We start from the raw sequence: 18,880 nt of genomic DNA on the forward strand, positions 1-18,880 counted from the left end.
TTTCAATTTACTAAAGCTCCCCTCACCACTTGCCACTGTAATTGGAATGGTTAGTAGGAGTCTCATTTGGAAACAACCAATGTGTTTTTGTATGATGAATGTGCTGCAGAACTTCTGAAGCGATGGCTGGATCTGTCTCAGTTCCTCAGCCAACTGAGAACCATCTATATCAGATGCGGGTGCCCTATCACCACCCTTTGCTAACAATTGCTCCAGGTGCTTGCACAGTTGTATCAGTTCCTCTTTTCCAGGTAAGCACTTTATGTTGTACATGAAACCCCTGCTTGTATTGTGCGCATACAACTGGGAAAAGCGCCTTTCAAGAGAAGTAGGTATGGCGTCAATCAGGGTATAAAATACAGTTACTTTAAGAAGTTCTTCTTCATTCTCAGGAGTCGCATCCTGAGTCTCATATGAAAACATTTTATTTTTTTCCTATGCCGTTTCCTTGCCTTAAAAGTAGAGTCAACACTTAAAAGTAAGGCTATCTCTTCTGTTGTTACAGCAGACTCAAAACCAACACTCCTATAACTTTTATCAAAGGCAATGCAGTTTTTAAGCAGGTAATTGCAAGCCGGCAAATCAATTTGTTTGGACTGCATGGACTTTCTTACAATGTTCACCTGAAATAGAAGGTCATACCACACAACTAAAGTACAAATAAAACAAAAATCTTCCAAGCAGGACTTAGCCTCCGAGGACTATGTTGAGTCATGGGGCCTCATTACACGGTAGGCGATAAGGGTTTACCGGTACTTTACCGGTACCGGTAAATCCTTACCGCCTTACTACGAGGTCCCTTTGCGGGTTGGGGTATTTAACGCCTGCTTTTTGCAGGCGTTAAAAACCAATCCGCAAAGGGACCCAGGGAGCTAATTACGGTACCGCAATTTGCGGTACCGTAATTAGCGCCTTCCCCATTCCCATTATGCCCTATGGGGCAAAAATGGGAATGGGGAATGGCAATGGTGGAAGGGGGAATTACCGCCCCGCCAACCTTGGAATGGGGCGGTAATTCCCCTTTCCACCAAGGCGGTGCCGGTATTTTACCGGCATGAACCATGGCGCTAATAGCGCCATGGTTCTCCGCCTACCGTGTAATGAGGCCCATTGACTTTTTCCTTCAATGCTCACGAGTGCTGTGTGTATCTCAACAAATTGATACCGCACAGCTCTCAAGCTTCAATTCTACATCCCTATTGTGTTTCACAGACCTTTTCCAAGGAAAGATTTTTTACATGCTCACTGAGAATGTTCCAACGTTTCGCTGAAACTGCAAACAAATTATAGAGTCTCTGAAGTACACCAAAAAGAGAAACGGATTTCACAGAGGATTTGGAAGCATCAGCAACCACCCAATTTAAACTGTGGCAGTCACATGGGTTAATAAATTCACAGGGGTACTGCTCGAGAACTCACGGTTGGACTCCTTTGCTTACCCCAATCATGTTTTGCACCATTATCATACCCCTGACCACGGAAGTTGTCCATCTCTAGACCGCATTCTGACATTTCAGAATACAGAAGGTGTGCAAGTCCTTCACCAGATGGGTCGTCTGCAGGGCGATACCCTATAAAACATTCTTTCATAGAAATATCTTTGCCTGTAATATCCACAATTCTTGCAGCGTAAGACAGTTGCTCGGTGTGGCTGATATCTGGAGTAATATCCAAAATAACTGTCATGATGCAGCCCTGGAAGCTATAGAGTCGCTGGAGACTCCATTGACATCCTCTTCATGCTCCCTTCCTGAACGAGATTAGCGGTCTAGTTTCCATCCAAGATGGCTGCCGCAGGTTTATACTGGCTTTCCATCATTCACTCTGTGTGTTGCAACACTTGCCACAGCTCCGGGTAAGACGCTCCATAGTTATGCCTTTCTGGCTTCTCTTGTCTGTATTCTTTCTTGCCCTATTCAGTTTCTGAGGCACTGCTTTGTTCATTCTTGTGCTACCCTCCTCGCAGCTTCGGGCTGCAGCGTCCCTCCGTGTCTCTCTTCTCGCTGTTTCTCTGACAGTGCTATTCTGCTCACCCTTCCACCGGCAGTTCTGTCAATTCCTACCCGCTGATTGCTGGTTGTCTGCCGGGTTGTGGACTGCAATCTCTCACGTTGTTTCTGTCGCTTCTTCCTCCCAGTGCATTCTGGTTCCGGCAGTCCAGTTTCCATACGTGCGTTCCTCTGTGGGACACTGACTTTCCATCTACTGCACTTATCTGTCAGTAGCATTCCTTTTCGATCCTTTATCAGTCCTCTCTACGTCTGTGCATCATCTACTTGCCAAATTGCGTGTATCCTATATTGTATCCCAGGAAGATCTCCCGGGCCCTTCCAGCACGACTCAAGACCTCCAGGGTTTTTCTGACTTACGGCTTTTCCCGGGGCTGGCAATGGCTCCCTGAGTCCCCACTGCCTGGCAAATTGCATTTAAGGCCAAGAGGCCTCTGGGGGAGCTCGCCCTTATCTCTTCCAGAAAAAAGGGCAAGAACACTGAATCTCGAAGAAGGAATAAGGACGAATCACCAGACGAGTCTGCAGAAGTTCCAGGTGAGGAGATAGAGGAGTACGAATCTATAGGATCTGAGAATAATAGAAATATTTTGCAGCCTTCACCCTTTGTAAAATTGCATTCTTTACTTGAGACCCTGTTAAACTAATTAGTTAATTCTGAATGACATTCCCACAATAGTGACTGCGGATCTCTTGTGAGGTCACTCGATGCAAATGATCCATCATGATCAGATCAAATTTGCCTAGTAGTTCAACAAGGCCCAAGAAATGTCCATTGTTTGGAGTAAGTCACTTGTTTGAAGAGCCACAAAATGCCAAATTATTTTTGGACAGAAAGACAACAACTGACATAATTCTTTCAAGCACAGCCCGCCAAAGCTTGGTCTCTGCCTGTATTTGATCTTGCATGAGAATCAATATCAACATGTTCTGTGAGGCACCTTTTAGCATCCACCCACTTGCCACTGGATTTGGCATGTTCAGGAGTCCCTTCGTGCATTTTCAAATAGTTACCAATATGCTTCCAGTTATTAATGCCATCACTACCAAGTTTTGATTTTGGCATAGGGTCAAAATGCCTATAGCAAAAAGAGTAGACTATCAGTCAAAATAGAATATTGCAGCCATGTCCTGGAGACGGTTTCTTTGTTAGGTAATACCCTGAGCCCATATGAAGCAGTAAAGTGTCTATTTGTGTTATCCTTTGGGTATGAATAACTAGGAAGTGGCACAGCCTGTGGCCCTCCCAATACAATTTGATGACGCTCATGGCCAGGCATTGATTTAGGGCATAATGAAATGTCTTCAAACCAACACGTTTTAATGCCTTGTTCCTGTTGGTCATCAATTCGCTTTAGTGCTTAGGTTCTTGAGGCCTCATCTCTTGACAACAGGCAGTACCATTTCCTCAGGAATGCGTGTTGCCTGGCCTTGGGGAGGGCGCTTATTTACTTCTTTTGAAGTCTTCTCTTCCCTCCTGAAAAATGAAGTCAGTACGTTGCCACTTTTGATAACTTGCGCCACCTGTTTTTTTCTCTGACGGTTCTGTGCTCCCAAAGGTCTTATTGGTTTCGACATTGCCAGTAAGTTCAAATGCCTGAAGTAAAAGAAATAGCCAGAAATTATGGCCCAATTATAACATGTTGCAATATTCTTGCTAGGAATAATCCAAACTCCCCGAAAACGTTTTTTTAAAATGTATTTTCAGTTTAAATGATGCATTGATTGCCAAGCAAAGTAGCAGTAAGGAGGCCCCATTTTAAAAGGTTCTGAGTTGAAAATGGGCCGACTTTGGAGAGGCTACATAACTATTTGAACAAATCTTTTCTAGCATTTGGACAAATACAATGTATGACAATTCCTACCACTGGCTGACAGGTTCCAGTTCACCATCTCACATTGCAAGTGTCATCTCTCAACCAGATATGCTGTAACCAAACTACAACAAAACAAGGCTCTGTATTGGCAAATGGGGTAAAAGGGTAGTCTGGAAACTCCACCCATTACCATGAACTGCACTGTAAAGTTTGTGAGAGGCAATAACCTTTGGTTCAGAGAAAGGGCTGCTTGAATTAGGACCATATGGCACATTGTTTACAGGGTGTCCTTTCAATTACATCTCACCAATGACCTCAAACAGGTCAGAGTGGCGTTTGTCATTTGAAAGTCACTTTTAAAGCGATGATGCTTTCAGATAGTTCTATTTGTGCAGAAGGAAAGGCCAGAAGGTCAGGATCACAGCCTCCGACTCATTTCACACAGCCATACAGTAGACACATCTACAGTACAGATGCCAGCCTCCAGGATCAAATAGGCAGGCAGCATCTGACCAGAAACTCAATCGATCTAATACAATATTCCTCAACTGAAGGGCCTTTGCTTTAACAATTAAGAAAGCAAAAACTGAAATGGACCAATACAGACGTGAGGAACCAGAACACCACAGGAGCGGTGGCGAGCCTCGTTACGAGGCCAGAGTGAAACAAGGGGCACTAAGGTAAATAAAAAGCAGGGTGTGGCCTGAGGGTAAGAGCATCCCTCACTTCACCTAGGCCAACTTTCCACATAGGCTGCAGGTCACTACAGCCCGACTACTGGCACATCTATGAGCGTTCACTTTCAGTACCCGGAGGGAGCTCTGTGCCGAAAGAAAGTACTAGTCAGCAAACAACTCTTCTGACGAAACATCAAAAGGAGGCATTCAGCTGATGTGAGCACGGAGGGCTGGACTCCACTTCATAGAGTCCTCCTGCAGCCCCTGGAGCTTAGCCAATGTGCACATTCCAGTGTGCATTTCACGACAAGTGTGATACAGCGGTCTCTACCCAGTCCTGTTCACAGTGCTCTCTTCCAGTTACATTTCAACTCCTCCTCCTCCTGCGAGTCACATCTACCCCTACCCTCAGCTCTCGCCCATCTCACTCTTGCCCTTTAACTGCCCATTGCCTCCCCTTCTCACATGCAATCTCTGCCCCCATTTTGCTTCCCAGTAGGGCCTATATTTTCCTCTCTTTCAATCCCCCTTTCTTAATCTCGCTTTCCTCACCTTTACCAGACCATCTCGTTTTCTATCCCCCTTTAATCTCTTTCAATCTGTCTGCATTTGAGCCTTACACCCGCTGTGCATAATCTCTTACAGTGAAAGGCACCTTACATTTGGTCACTTATTAAATGATAGAAAACCTTTTATATAGAAGTGGAACCTATTCACTATACCATCCGTCCATCGCACATGCCTTCAGGGGCCTGTGTAAAACTTCACAAAGTAATTCAACCCACAGGACAGGATCTCAAGAGGTCCAATTTCAGGACTGCAATAATAAACCTCATATCAGATTGCATTCTGGCACGTATACGCCTGTTTATAGAACCTTCACAGGAATGCATAGAAATGGCAGCTCCCTGTAAAAGTGGATTAGAGCGCACCTGCCTATTTTAAAGAAACAAAAGTGTGAAAACAAGCATGTGACAAAAGGTGGGCATTGGTCTCACTGCATTACTAGTGGTCAAATATAAACACTTCAGAGATATGTCATATGCAGATTACTGTTGTGCAGCAGAAAACTTCTATATCTGTCCATGTGAAGGGCTTACCCCATAGGGCCAGTTAAACATGCATGTAAACCTCCAGAGATGTTTGCACTGTCTGCGTTTCCAAATTCTGCCCATCATCCTTACCCCGCAGATAAAAGGAGTACCATTTTGCTGTTCTAAACAATGAAATAAAGATATACCATCAAAGCTCAAACTCAGATCTTGTCTGCAGGTCTGAGCACAAGGAAACAAACCTTCTCATTAAATATATTCCCCTTGGTTTATGGGGAACTGTACCATAGGCCCACATGTACACAGCGCAGGTTCATCCTGTCAAGATATCATAGCTGCACCACTGCAGCCAACTCAATACGAGAAAGGACTCCCGCCAGGACGAAGAACAATTTGCATGGGGATAAAACTTCAATGGAACCATGAAAAGAAGTGAAATTAGTTCTATATGTTCCTGCCCCGAATCCTAGCTCTAAACAAATGAAGATCTCTGAACTTCAGAAAACAATTACCAAGTTTCAATGCTGTCCAAATTAAAGGTTACGGCAGAAGGTGCCCAGAACAGCAGCAACTTCCAAAATACGCTTTCAACTCTAACTGAGAAATGTTTCTGCCGTTTAGACTTTTTTGGGGACAGAACAGAGTGAAGCTACGTTCTGCCATTTACCCTTTCAGGCGTGGCACACATTCAAAAGGAGAAGCAGGAACACAGCAAAGCGATTTCCATACACGCATTCGATCCAACCGAGGAAGGTGACTTACACATTGGAACAAAATCTGGGCTAGGAAAGTGTAAAACAAAATATAACCATTTACCCGTTCTTGGGCAGAACGCACTCTGAACTATGCAAACTAGTTTGAACACCAGCCGAACGCTATGTACACAGTTTAAAGGAACATTTTATAAAATAGCAACAGAAGCATCGGGCTGTACCTGTCATGCCTGCGCCATGGGCGCCTACATTGGCGATCAAAATGGACAAATTGGTATTCATTTATCTGTGGAAAACTGATATTCACTTCTTGGACTTTATTTCCCATTTGCGAAACTACACTTACCACAATGCACTTGACTACAACCATCTATTCCTGGCCCTTCCTATTCATCATCTTCGGAACTACAATTCCCAGAAGCCTTAGGGAGTTGCTCTGCTTCCACCAGCTCAGGAACAGAGAGGGAGGTGGCCAATTGTCTGCAGGTGTGCTTAGCCAGGTGCTGCCAATTAGCCTGCCTCTGTTCTGGGCTGGGCAGTATAAAAGCTGCTGCCTGCAGGGGCTCAGTCTCTTGCATTAAGAGTCCTTCCTGCACCTTTTTGCTTCGAGCTTCGTATCTTTGTATGCGATTCCTCTGCATAGCAGCCGATCACGCTCGGCTGCTACCTTCCACCATTGTCTTCCAGGATCCAGCCTTGCAGCCGATCACGCTCCGCTGCTCCCTTCCGCCATTGTCTTCCAGGATTCAACCTTGCAGCCGATCACGGTCCACTGCTACCTTCCACCATTGCCTTCCAGGATCCAGCCTTGCAGCCGATCACGCTCCGCTGCTACCTTCCGCCATTGTCTTCCAGGATCCAGCCTTGCAGCCGATCACGGTCCGCTGCTACCTTCCGCCACTGCCTTCCAGGATCCAGCCTTGCAGCCGATCACGCTCCGCTGCTACCTTCCGTCCTTGCCTTCCAGGCTCCAGTCAAGCAGCCGATCACGCTCCGCTGCTACCTTCCGCCATTGCCTTCCAGCCAAGCCGCCGATCACGCTCTGCTGCTACCTTCCGTCATTGCCTTCCAGGCTCCAGCCAAGCAGCCGATCAAGCTCTGCTGCTACCTTCCGCCATTGCCTTCCAGGCTCCAGCCAAGCAGCCGATCACGCTCCGCTGCTACCTTACGCCATTCCCTCTGGGCTTCCTTCCTTACAGCCCTTCTCCTTTTGGGCTCACTCCTTGCTGCCCAGCCCTTCTGGGCTCCTTGCCGTGCAGCCTGTTTCACTCCGCTGCCCTAAACCCTATCCCTCGGGGCTTCCTTCCTTACAGCCCTGCTCCTTTTGGGCTTGCCCATTGTTTTCCCTGCTTTTCTGAGTTTCGACCTTGTACCCTACCGTTCCCTGCTATCCACATCAGTTTACATTCATTATTTACTTTCAGTTATTACAGTTCGTCTGTTTCCTGACTGCTACTCCCTTGCTTTCTTCCTTGTTTTCAACCCTCAGTACTTTCTTCCTATCCAATCCTGTTATACGGCTTTCCCTTCATTTTCCTTCTGCTAGTTTGCTATTCGACTTCCTTTTCCCTGGATTTATCTGTTAGTGTCTTCTCTTGTACTGTTTGTAGACCCCTTGTACAGAGCTTGTCTGTTGGTTTCCGTCAGGCAACCTCTGCCCCTTCCCTTGTCTAGTTTCTACGTTACAGACACCCATAGCTGTTGTTCCAAGCCATGAGCAAACAGCGTGGGCCTCTGTTATAGCAAACTGTGCAAAAGGTTAGAGTTTTCCTAAAGTTCGTGGAATACTCTTTTCCTATATCTGCAACACCCCAAGAGGGAATCCATTCTGAACCTTTTTCCTTACTACACTTGCCTACTCTTCGTTCTCCTTTCTTTCCGCTGTGTGTGTACTTATCTGTCTTTACTTTGGCACAACCACCTAAACCCTTCCTGGGTGTCTTGTGCCACTCTTGTAGAGTGCCATCCTTGACAGTACCTACCTTCTTTCTGAGTAGTTCTGCACACAAGTGAGTTGGGGAGGCAATGCAGTCTTCTTCCTTTCGCACAAGTCCGGGTAGAAAGCAATTGGAGTGTCAGGGCGGGAAGCTGGGAACGCTCAAAGGCAGCCGTCTTTTTTTCTCTGTGCTGCGTTGTTCCTGCTGGATTACAAATGCGGGCGGCCACCAGGAAAGGTGTCCTTTTATGTCCCCACCCCAAGTGGCACGAAAGTTCAGAGAGCCTCTGACTTCCATAACGTTACGCAAGTACTATGTGACTGCCAGTCAGCAGCTGCCTCTACTGTACTGCCGCTACTCTCCCTATTACAATAGCGCCCCACACCCAGGGAAATGTTGCCCTCCAGAGACCAGGACAGTTGCGTCCCCTGCAGCAATTGCACCCCGGGCAGCCGCCTGCTTCGCCCGGGTCAAGAAACGGGCCTGATTATTATATATGTAGTCACTTACACCTGAGCAGGATCCGTGCAGCAGCTGCACAGCAGTCGCTGCGTCTGCGAGCATTAGCCTGCGCAGGCATTATTATATATGTAGTCACACCAGAGCAGGGTCTGTGTAGCAGCTGCACAGCAGTCATTGCATCTGTGAGCATTAGCCGGTGCAGGGATTATTATTTATGTAGTCACTTACACCAGAGCAGAGTAGTGCAGCAGCTGCACAGCAGTCACTGTGTCTGCAAGCATTATTATTATATATGAAGTCACTTGCACCAAAGCAGGGTCTGTGCAGCAGCTGCACAGCAGTCACTGCCTCTCTGGGCATTAGCTGCCGCAGGTATTAGATATGCAGTCACTTGCACCAGAGCAGGGTCCGTGCAGCAACTGCACAGCAGTCACTGCGTCTGCGAGCATTAGCCTGCGCAGGAATTATTATATATGTAGTCATTTACACCAGAGCAGGGTCTGTGCAGCAGCTGCACAGCAGTCACTGCCTCGGCGAGCATTAGCCTGCGCTGGTATTATTATATATGTAGTCACTGGCACCAAAGAAGGGTCTGTGTAGCAGCTGCACAGCAGTCACTGCCTCAGCGGGCATTAGCCTGTGCAGGTATTATTATATATATAGTCAATTGCACAAGAGCGGGGTCTGTGCAGCAGCTGAAGAGCAGTCACTGCCTCTGCGAGCATTAGCCGGCACAGGTGTAGCCACTTACACCGAAGCAGGGTCTGTGCAGAAGCTACACAGCAGTCACTGCCTCAGCGGGCATTAGCCTATGCAGGTATTATTATATATATAGTCCCTTACACCAGAGCAGGGTCTGTGCAGCAGCTGCACAACAGTCACTGCATCAGCGGGCATTAGCCTATGCAGGTATTATTATATATATAGTCCCTTACACCAGAGCAGGGTCTGTGCAGCAGCTGCACAGCAGTCACTGCGTCTGCAAGCATTAGCCGGCGCAGGTATATATATATGTAGTCACTTACACCACAGCAGGGTCTGTGTAGCAGCTACACAGCAGTCACTGCGGCTGCGAGCATTAGCTGGCGCAGGTATTATTATATATGTAGTCACTTACACCACAGCAGGGTCTGTGCAGCAGCTGCACAGCAGTCACTGCGTCTGCAAGCATTAGCCGGCGCAGGTATATATATATGTAGTCACTTACACCACAGCAGGGTCTGTGTAGCAGCTGCACAGGAGTCACTGCATCTGCGAGCATTAGCCAGCGCAGGTATATATATGTAGTCACTTACACCACAGCAGGGTCTGTGTAGCAGCTACACAGCAGTCACTGCGGCTGCGAGCATTAGCTGGCGCAGGTATTATTATATATGTAGTCACAGTAGAGCAGTGTCTGTGTAGCAGCTGCGTAGTAGTCACTGCATCTGTGAGTATTAGCCGGAGCATGTATTATTATATCTGTAGTCACGTACACCAAAGCAGGGTCTGTGTAGCAGCTGCATAGCAGTCACTGCGCCTGCGAGCATTGTGGTGCCTGCAGCGTGCCGTAAATGAGCCTCGGAGCAGCTGCTTTGTCTACAGGTTGCGGAGAAAAAGAAGAGAGGAATCCAATTTGTTGCGCCAAGATTTTAATTGTAACTTTCGAGTTAAGAATCAGTTGTATCTTATGGACTGTTAATGAAATGCAATACAAGCCCTCAACACGCGCTTCTCCATCAGGAGGGTTCAAATAGAAAAAAATCAAACTGTTCAACCTAAGAGAAAATAAAAAGCCTGATGCCTCATTTCAAAAGCAGAAGTTTAGAAAGTCAGGCCCTTGCAATGTTTCATGTCAACAAGTGATGGAGGAAAGGCAGCTTGAAGGTGCATGTGCAGAGGCTGCCAAAGGCCTTCTCTTAACAGCATAAGAAAGGAATGGCTGCTGAAAGGAATGCATCTAAGCTTCCCTGCAGGAACTGCAGCCTCCACTCACCTCCTGCTGCTGCACCTGCTGCCCGGAAGTAGCGCTCGGGCCTTGATAAAGGGTAGCAAGGCTCCGCCTCTTCCGCATCACGTGGGTTGCTTTGCATCACGTGGGTTGACGTGGAACACTCTGCATCACGTGGGTTGTCGTGGGCTGCTCTGCCTCACGTGGGCTGCTCCGTATCACGTGGGCTGCTGTGCATCATGTTGGTTACTGTGAATTACGTGAGTTTACTGCTCTGCATTACGTGGTTTGACGTGCGCTTCTCTGCATCACGTGGGGTGCTCCGCTTCACGTAGGTTGACGTGCGGTGCTCTGCATCACGTGGATAGACGTGGACTGCTCTGCATCACGTGGGCTGACGTGCGCTGCTCTGCTTCACGTGGGCTGACGTGCGCTGCTCTGCATCACGTGGGGTGCTCTGCCTCGCGTTGGCCGCTTGGCATCACGTGGGTTATTTTGCATCACGTGGGCTGACGTGCCCTGCTCAGCATCACGTGGGGTGCTCTGCTTCACGTGGGCTGACGTGCGCTGCTCTGCATCACGTGGGGTGACGTGCATCACGTGGGCTTCAACGTCCAGCTTTTCCACACGTGCGGGAGAGATTCCTCTGTTGATTGTTATTTGCTTCATGGGAAGTCTTAAAGGGATCTCGTGCTGATTGCTTATTTATTGCAGAGCGGCAATATTGGGAAGGGGGTTTCTGTGTATTTTGGGGGTTTGTGATGTGCTTCAGGGGTGAGATTTTTAGGTACAGGCAGATTTAGGGGGGCGAGATACGCCCCTCATGGCGGCGATGACGTCACGACGTCATTCACGTTTGGCCCGCCCCCTTTTTTTTGTAATGGGTTTTAATTCATGGCCTTAATTGAAATGCAAATGGTTTGTCCTTGGGAGATGATGGTCACATTTTTTAACTGCAAACATGACCATCAAGACCCCAGGAACAGAGCATTAGCATGAAGCCAGGCGTCGGAGTGTTACAGCTCGACCTGCAGGCTCAGCCAGGGCTGCAGAGCCGCAGCAGATGGGGATATATGTGCAGCAGATTGAGTTTTGTGTTTGCAACAGATGGGGATATGTGCTATGTAGACAGACGCATTTAGGTGCGAATTTCCAGAATATTTATATTGATATTTTATTTCTATCGCGCTCATACACAAGTATTTCAGCATAATAGTTCAGAAATGTTTTCTCCTGCATGGGGGGCGATTTGGCATTCCCCAGGAGGGTTTCTTCATGTGCCCCTTTGTAATGTTCGGCAGACAAGGCTAAAGGGAGGCATTATATTGTTTTCATCCATATGAGACCCTATAGCTTTGTGTGTTTGTTTAAAAGTTTGCCGACACTTTCTAAAATGCCTTTACAGCGTCATGACGTATTTCAACTATTTCTGTTAAGTCGCTGTGACGTTTTCACATATGACGTCTATAAGTGCTTAGAAAGAGAATAACAGAGAAAGGACCACTTCATGCCGTGTATGGGCAGGTATTTATTTTTTATTGTGTATTTATAAGGCACTTATACCTCTCGTGAGAGCTTCGAAGCGCCAGGTATATTTAGGTGCCATTGGGTTTGTTTTTCCTATTTAGAATTTAGTTGCAGCAACAGCAGATCTTTGTGTGTCCTCTTGGCTGATATTATCCCCATCCGCGGCTCCCCCGTCTGCCCCTGTGCCACACACGCCAAGGGAATTTCAGGGCAGATTGGGCTGTTAGCAGCAAGTCAGATTATACACCATCTTTCTTCCCGCTTATCTGCACAGCAAGGCTTTTACTGGCGTTTGGTGTTATCAGCTCCACGGTGACCTCCGTGAGCTGTCTTGATAACGTCTGCTTTTAAAGCGGCTGGAACCACCAGTCTGCACCCTCTGAGGAATATGGTTTTGTCTTTCACAGCCAGCTCATCCCTATTTGCACCAGGGTGTGTCATCAGTGCTCTCCGGTAGTCTTTCCATCTGTTATGTTCCGTGAGTTCAATCGCCAGGGCCATGGATGGATCGGCTTGCAACGCTAGGGCAATGGCTTCCAGTGATATCACTGGAGTAAAACACACACAAAATACATGAAAGAGTGGGAAAAAAGCCTCACACTCTTTCCATGAAAAAAATTAAATCTCAGAAATCCAGCAAAGTTGCTGGGGGTCTCAAAAGGTAAGGGAAATTAGCACATTCGGAAAATTCTCCCTATCACAAATCATTGATTTTTTTTTTTACTTTTATCCCATGATATTGATCGCGTAAGCTTCCTGTTTGAACATATCACACATATAGGGCCTCATTATGAGTCAGCTGGTCCGGAAAGAACGGTGGTGGTAAAACCGCCACCACCGTTCTTTCCGGACCGGCTGATTCCGAGTCCTGCAGGCTGGTAGGTGTCACTCCTACCAGGTCTGACCTAGCAGGATTAACACCACCCGCCTGCAGGCGACATGGAAACACTGGCTCCGTCATAGACGGAACCAGTGTTTCCATTGTCCTCATCCCCATGTAGTCCTATGGTACTCCATGGGAATGGGGACTTATACAATTCCGCCTCCGGAATTCCCGGTCACCGGGGTCGTAATGCCCTGGTAATTCCGGGAATCACGGAGGCGGAATGGTAATATGAGTCCAGCGGTAACCTGCAGGTTTTTCCGGCTCGGTTACCTCTGGACTCGTATTGAGGCCCATAGTGGAGGTGGTGATGAAATCACGATTGGGTGCAAGAGCTATGTTGAATCCCTGTGATTAGAAGTATCACTGACACTCCCCTTAATTAAACAAAATCAAAGATCGGGGGTTATCCACAGCAAACTGAAGGGAAGAGGGGGGTCTCTTGTAAGAGAAAGCCAGGTGGGCATGTAGGGGGATGACGATGGATATGGTAGGAAGGAACAAGGTGGTGAAAAAAACAAAATGTGGGCATTGCTCCGGGAATCCTAACGGAAGTATTCCAGAAACTGAATGGTTTGGAAGATTTACTTCAGTGGAGAGGAGTTTGAGACTTCAGCTCGTTTAAGGGTGAAAAGATGAGAGAATATATATTTAAAGTTCATGATCTGATCCTACTACAAGAGACATGGTTGAGGAGTCCTTTAAACTCGACAGCTTTACTACATTTAACCAGCCTGTAACCGATGCGATCGGGGAAAGGCCCTCATAGGAGTTAGTGGTTGCTGTTCATAGCTCCTGGGTAAGGACTGTTACCCTCCACAGTCCACCCGTAAATCATTGGTATTGATCAATCTGTATTGGAGCCCTGCGCATTCCAACCTGAAAATTATTTTGGAGGATTTAGCAGACACTTTGTTAATGGTAAGGATTACTTACCCAGAGGAAAATGTATTTGGTGACTTGAACTCTAATGGTCTATTAGTCTATGGGGGATTTCCGGCAAAGTTTAGAGTGGTTGCTTGCATAAATGGGTTTATAAAAAAAAAGAATAATAAATGGGTTTACATGGCCTAATTCATTTGATTCATGGAATCTATGAATTGAAAATGGCTCTATTTCTGGGGATGTTCCTCCGGCTAAAACATGGAGAAGCGGGGCATCTGCCTCTACCATTCATTATATAGTTATGTCGGAACATCTCTTTAAGGATTGTAGGAAGTTTAAAGCTGTCCACATAGGCACTAGTGATCGTATTCCATTGTTGACAGTTTTTGGTCACTGTTAAATGGATTCTCCCAAATCAGTTTTCCGTACAATGCTCTCGACCAATCAGGCAAGGAATCGATTGGTCATGTTCTTGTGTAGAGGGGGCAGGGCTCAATTCCAAATTGGAGGATCTGCTGGGGGCTTCTAACCCTAGGGCTCTAGACCATTTATATGACCCAGGATCCTTTCTCTAGTTTCTATGGGAAATACATAAATCCCCTATGAAACGAGGTCCCACATGTGGGATTCATCCGCATAGTTTTGACCCAGAGAAATGGGGAGCGTAAAAGAGCTTTAAAGAGCGACATTCGATTGCTGGCAAGTGAGGGTCTCGAACTGGAGGAATCCCTCAGAGAAAAGAGGACTCTCTGTAATCAATATAGAAATTGGTCAAGGTCCAAAATATTCGAGAGAAGTAACTTGGATGGATTGTCTATGTTAAAAGCAGTGACAGAAGACAATTTGCATAACTTTTGGGGACTTATAAATTCACAGCCACAAGATCAAACTTCAGTTCAGTCTAACTGTGTTATGGAATTCACATGGATGAAGCACTTTGCTTGGGTTTTTGAGGACCTGAATCCTCGGAGTTGTGGCTTAAATCTAAATGTAAAGTGGGACCTTGATGTTGAGGCTAAGGAGATCGAAATATTGATATGTAGCTTGTTGCGATCCAGAGCTGCGGGGCCAATTGGCCTCACAAATGAAACTCTATCATCTTCGGTGGGTCTATGGACCTCTATTCTCTTTAATCTTTTTAACAACATCATAAAAACGCGTCAATGCCCCGTCTCTTGGAGTACAGCAATAATCATACCCATATACAAGAAAGGTGATCATGGGAACCCTGGTAATTATCGTCCAATTGCACTTATGGACATAGAGAGTACATTTTTCGCTTGTGTTATTCTGAAGGAGTTTGAGCAATGGGCCGAGCAGACACATATAATCTCAAAGTTTCAGACAGGATTCCGCAAGGCACTATCTACGAGACTGAACGGCCTAGTGCTCAATATGCTAAACACGAAGCAAAATAAAGAACAACCTCTCAATGGGGTTTGGATTGATTTATCTAGGGTGTTTGTAACGCTCACCTGATTCCCGCAGAGGTGCCGGTCTTGACTGGGTGAATGCCGTATCTTCAAAGGTGATGTGTAACACACGGTTGGCTCTTTGGGCTGGACCTCTGTGCACTGTATGTCTGACTCGAAGAGTAAGATGTCTGCAGATAGAAAATATGGGATTAATGAACTGGGGTTATTGGGTGCCTCTCTCCTCTTCCCTTTCTCTTCTCCTGTAGAACCCCAAAGGTTAACGCCCTCACCTTAGGTAAGTGAACGCCGAGCTCTCCATCTGCCTCGGGGCAGGGTGCCGTAACCAGTTTCTTCACTGGATAAGGGTGCAGGCCTCTTGACCTCAGAGGACTGCTGTCCATCGTTAACTGCACGAACGGTAAGTTCTGGGCACTTCAAATGTCTTAAAAGTCTTTTGTAATGATATCTCTTGTTTTGCAGGGTTCCGGCGATGGCGGATGGCGGGCTGATGAGAGTTGAGGATCGAACCCGCGTGAGGAATAGAAGCGCCTGGAAGCACGTAAGTAAGCGCTTGTAGCCTGCTTCACGATGCGCACTAACTGTCCCTTTTATCTTGCAGGTACAAGTTCAGAGCTTTAGAGAAGCTGAAGGGTGCTGGAATACCCACTGGATTCGGCGTGGGAAGGAGTAATGGCACGTGAGTAATAAAGTTGCCCAATGTCTTTAAACGCACCTTCTTTTGTCTTTCAGATGCGGGATGCAGCGCCGAAGGCCTCCGGAGCGTGCAAAGAGCTGGTAAGCTTTTGTCTTTCAGATGCCGGAATGCAGTGCGAAGACCTCCGGAGCATGCGAAGAGTAGGTAAGCCTTTGTCTTTCAGATGCCGGAATGCAGCGCGAGGCGTTGGTGACAGCCGATGGACCAGGTAAGAGATGCGCTGCCACTGAAGACCGTAGTGCTAACCTGTTCTTTCTTTGTCTTTACAGGTGCTGCTGAAGACTGGATTCCAGGATGGTAAGCCTTTGTTCCCTTAGGCCCAGGATCAGAAGCAGAAGACATGATGAGCGTTCTGCTGCAGAGAATGCAGAATAACACAAAGCAAGATTCATCCATCGGGTGTGGTTTAAATAGCCTCCTGTAGTGCTTAGGTGTCTCCTTCCACAGCCACACCTAGGTAAGAAAAGAGTTCCTGCTTTCCAGAAGAGTTCCAGTGTTCTGAACCTAGGGAGTGGCTCCTGCCCCAACCAACAGGAAAAGTAGTCCCAAACAGAAGAGGATCAGGGGTTCAACTGGCAGGTAAGTAAGCAGCATGGTCTGCTGCAGGTAAGTCCCCCCAAGCATTATGAGCCCGGCGCTTCCAGCGCTGGGACTGGGCATCTTTATGAGCCTGGTGCCACTGGCGCCAGGACAGGGTCCAAAAGGTCCCAATTGGGACTGGCTGGCACTCGGAACCGGGGTTATGGGTCTGCTTCCAAGGGAGTCGGGCAAGTCCTGATCTTTTGGAAGCAGAGATCATGACAGCACCCCCCCTCAAGGCCCCTCCCAAACCGGGCTTCTCCGGGGGTTTGGGCTTGTTAGGAAATGTTCGATGAAATCTTTTGATTAGACGAGGCGCGTGGACATATTCTGCAGGTTCCCAGGATCTTTCTTGGGGACCGTGGCCTTTCCAGTCAATCAGGTAAAATAGTTTAGATTTGGAGATCTTGGAATCCAGGATGCTTTTGACTTCAAACTCGAGTTCTCCATCAACTAGAATAGGTTTTGGAGATGTAGTTAGTCGGGTTTGAGGTTGCACGGGTTTTAATAGAGAGACGTGGAAGACCGGATGTATCTTCATGTGAGGGGGCAAGTCCAACTTGACCGCCACTGGATTTACTATGGTAGTGATGGAATAGGGACCAAGGTATCTTGGGTTGAATGTGCGTGGTCCTTTTAGAGGTAGATATTTGGTGGATAACCAGACTTGATCTCCTACTTGATATTGGGGGGCTTCCTTCCGATGTTGGTCTGCTCCTTTCTTGTATTGTTCTTTAGCCCTTTGAAGTTGAGAAACGGCTTCCTTAAAGGCTTGGGTGATTGTAGAATGCAGGTGGTCTACTGCTGGTGTTCCAAGATCTTGGAGTGGATCCAACTCCGAGGTTCGAGGGTGACTACCGTATAAAAGAAAAAACGGGGTCTTCCCAGTTCCCGAGTAGACAGAGTTATTGTAGGCATATTCGGCTATCCAAAGGATATCTTTCCAAGTTTTTTCAGTTTGTTGTAGCATGCAGCGCAAATACTGTTCCAGAGTTTGATTGGTCCTCTCGGTTTGTCCGTCGGTTTGAGGGTGGTGGCTGGTCGAAAGTCTCACATCAATTTGAGCCGACCGGCAGCAACTTCGCAAAAAATGAGAAATAAATTGACTACCTCGATCCGAAATTAGAACTGAAGGAAAACCGTGCAGTCGGACGATGTTTTCGAGAAATTCTCGGGCCAGAGTTGCTGCTGTTGGTAAGCCTTTGAGTGGAATGAAATGCGCTATCTTGGAGAATAGGTCCACGATTACTAGGATCGTATTGTATCCGGAGCATGGAGGTAGATCGGTGATGAAGTCCATAGAAAGCGTATGCCAAGGGCGAGGCGGGATGTCAATAGGGCATAAGAGGCCGGCTGGTTTTTCCTTTTGACTCTTGTTTTGGGCGCATACTCCACAGGACATTATAAAGTCTCTGATATCTTTTTTCCAAGACGGCCACCAGAAGTAGCGCTTGATCTTTTCCGAGGTCTTGGTCATACCGGGATGTCCTTCCATTAAAGAATCGTGATAACAAGAGATTACCTTTTTCTGTAAATCTGTGCTGGGCAGGTATAACCGTTCTTGGAAATATAATAGATTGTCCTTCACCGTAAAGTCCTTTCCCTGCAGATGCCAATTCTGTATGTCTGCTGGAGTTACCAGTAGCCTGGCTTTATCCTTAACTTCCTCTATGGATTGTGTGGCGATTACACCTAGAATTCTTTGTTCGGGAATGATAGGTACAGGTTTAGGATTGATCAAATGTTCTTCCACTCCCATCCGAGAAAGGGCATCAGCTTTACCGTTTTTGTACCAGGTCGATAGGTAATTATGAAGTCAAACTCGGCAAAGAATAGTGCCCAACGGAGTTGCCTAGAGGATTGAGCTTTTGCGGTTTTCAAATATTGCAGGTTTCGGTGATCTGTAATCACAGTAACGGTGTGTCGGGCCCCCAGAAGATAATGCCGCCAAGCCTTAAAGGCGGACTTGATAGCTAGAAGTTCCTTATCAGTAATAGTGTAATTGATTTCAGGAGGCGAGAATTTGCGGGACCAAAATGCCACGGGATGCAACTGATTGGTTACTGGGTCCTTTTGTGATAGAACTGCCCCCATGGCAAGGCTCGAAGCATCAGTTTCAACGATGTAGGGGAGTTCTGGGCGAGGATGTTTTAAGATCGGTGCAGAGATAAATCTAGTCTTCAAATTCTGGAAAGCTTGTTCCGCCTCGGTAGACCATTCAAAACGTTTGTTTTTCTTTAACAAGGCTGTGATGGGCTGGACTATTCGAGAGAATTCGG

The 18,880-nt window shown here is 47.0% G+C and overlaps 2 protein-coding genes across 6 annotated transcripts in view; one reads left to right on the forward strand and one right to left on the reverse strand.

Annotated features, from left to right (window-relative positions):
- The window catches only part of LOC138552311 (zinc finger protein 432-like), a 694,217-nt gene that overhangs the window by 214,422 nt on the left and 460,915 nt on the right, over positions 1-18,880 (forward strand). The gene's annotated exons all lie outside the window — the stretch shown is intronic.
- The window catches only part of LOC138552223 (zinc finger protein 585A-like), a 406,444-nt gene that overhangs the window by 91,762 nt on the left and 295,802 nt on the right, over positions 1-18,880 (reverse strand). For 3 of the 5 annotated variants that reach the window (XM_069642524.1, XM_069642521.1, XM_069642522.1), the window contains exon 1: positions 10,643-10,909. The exons of the other annotated variants lie outside the window; for them this stretch is intronic. The gene's annotated coding sequence lies outside the window, so the exon portion shown is untranslated. Of the gene's footprint in view, positions 1-10,642; positions 10,910-18,880 lie in introns of those variants that run through there. 5 annotated transcript variants of the gene reach the window in all.

This window comes from Ambystoma mexicanum, chromosome 1q (assembly GCF_040938575.1).
Source record: "Ambystoma mexicanum isolate Mex_15411 chromosome 1q, UKY_AmexF1_1, whole genome shotgun sequence".
Taxonomy (NCBI): Eukaryota; Metazoa; Chordata; class Amphibia; order Caudata; family Ambystomatidae; genus Ambystoma; species Ambystoma mexicanum.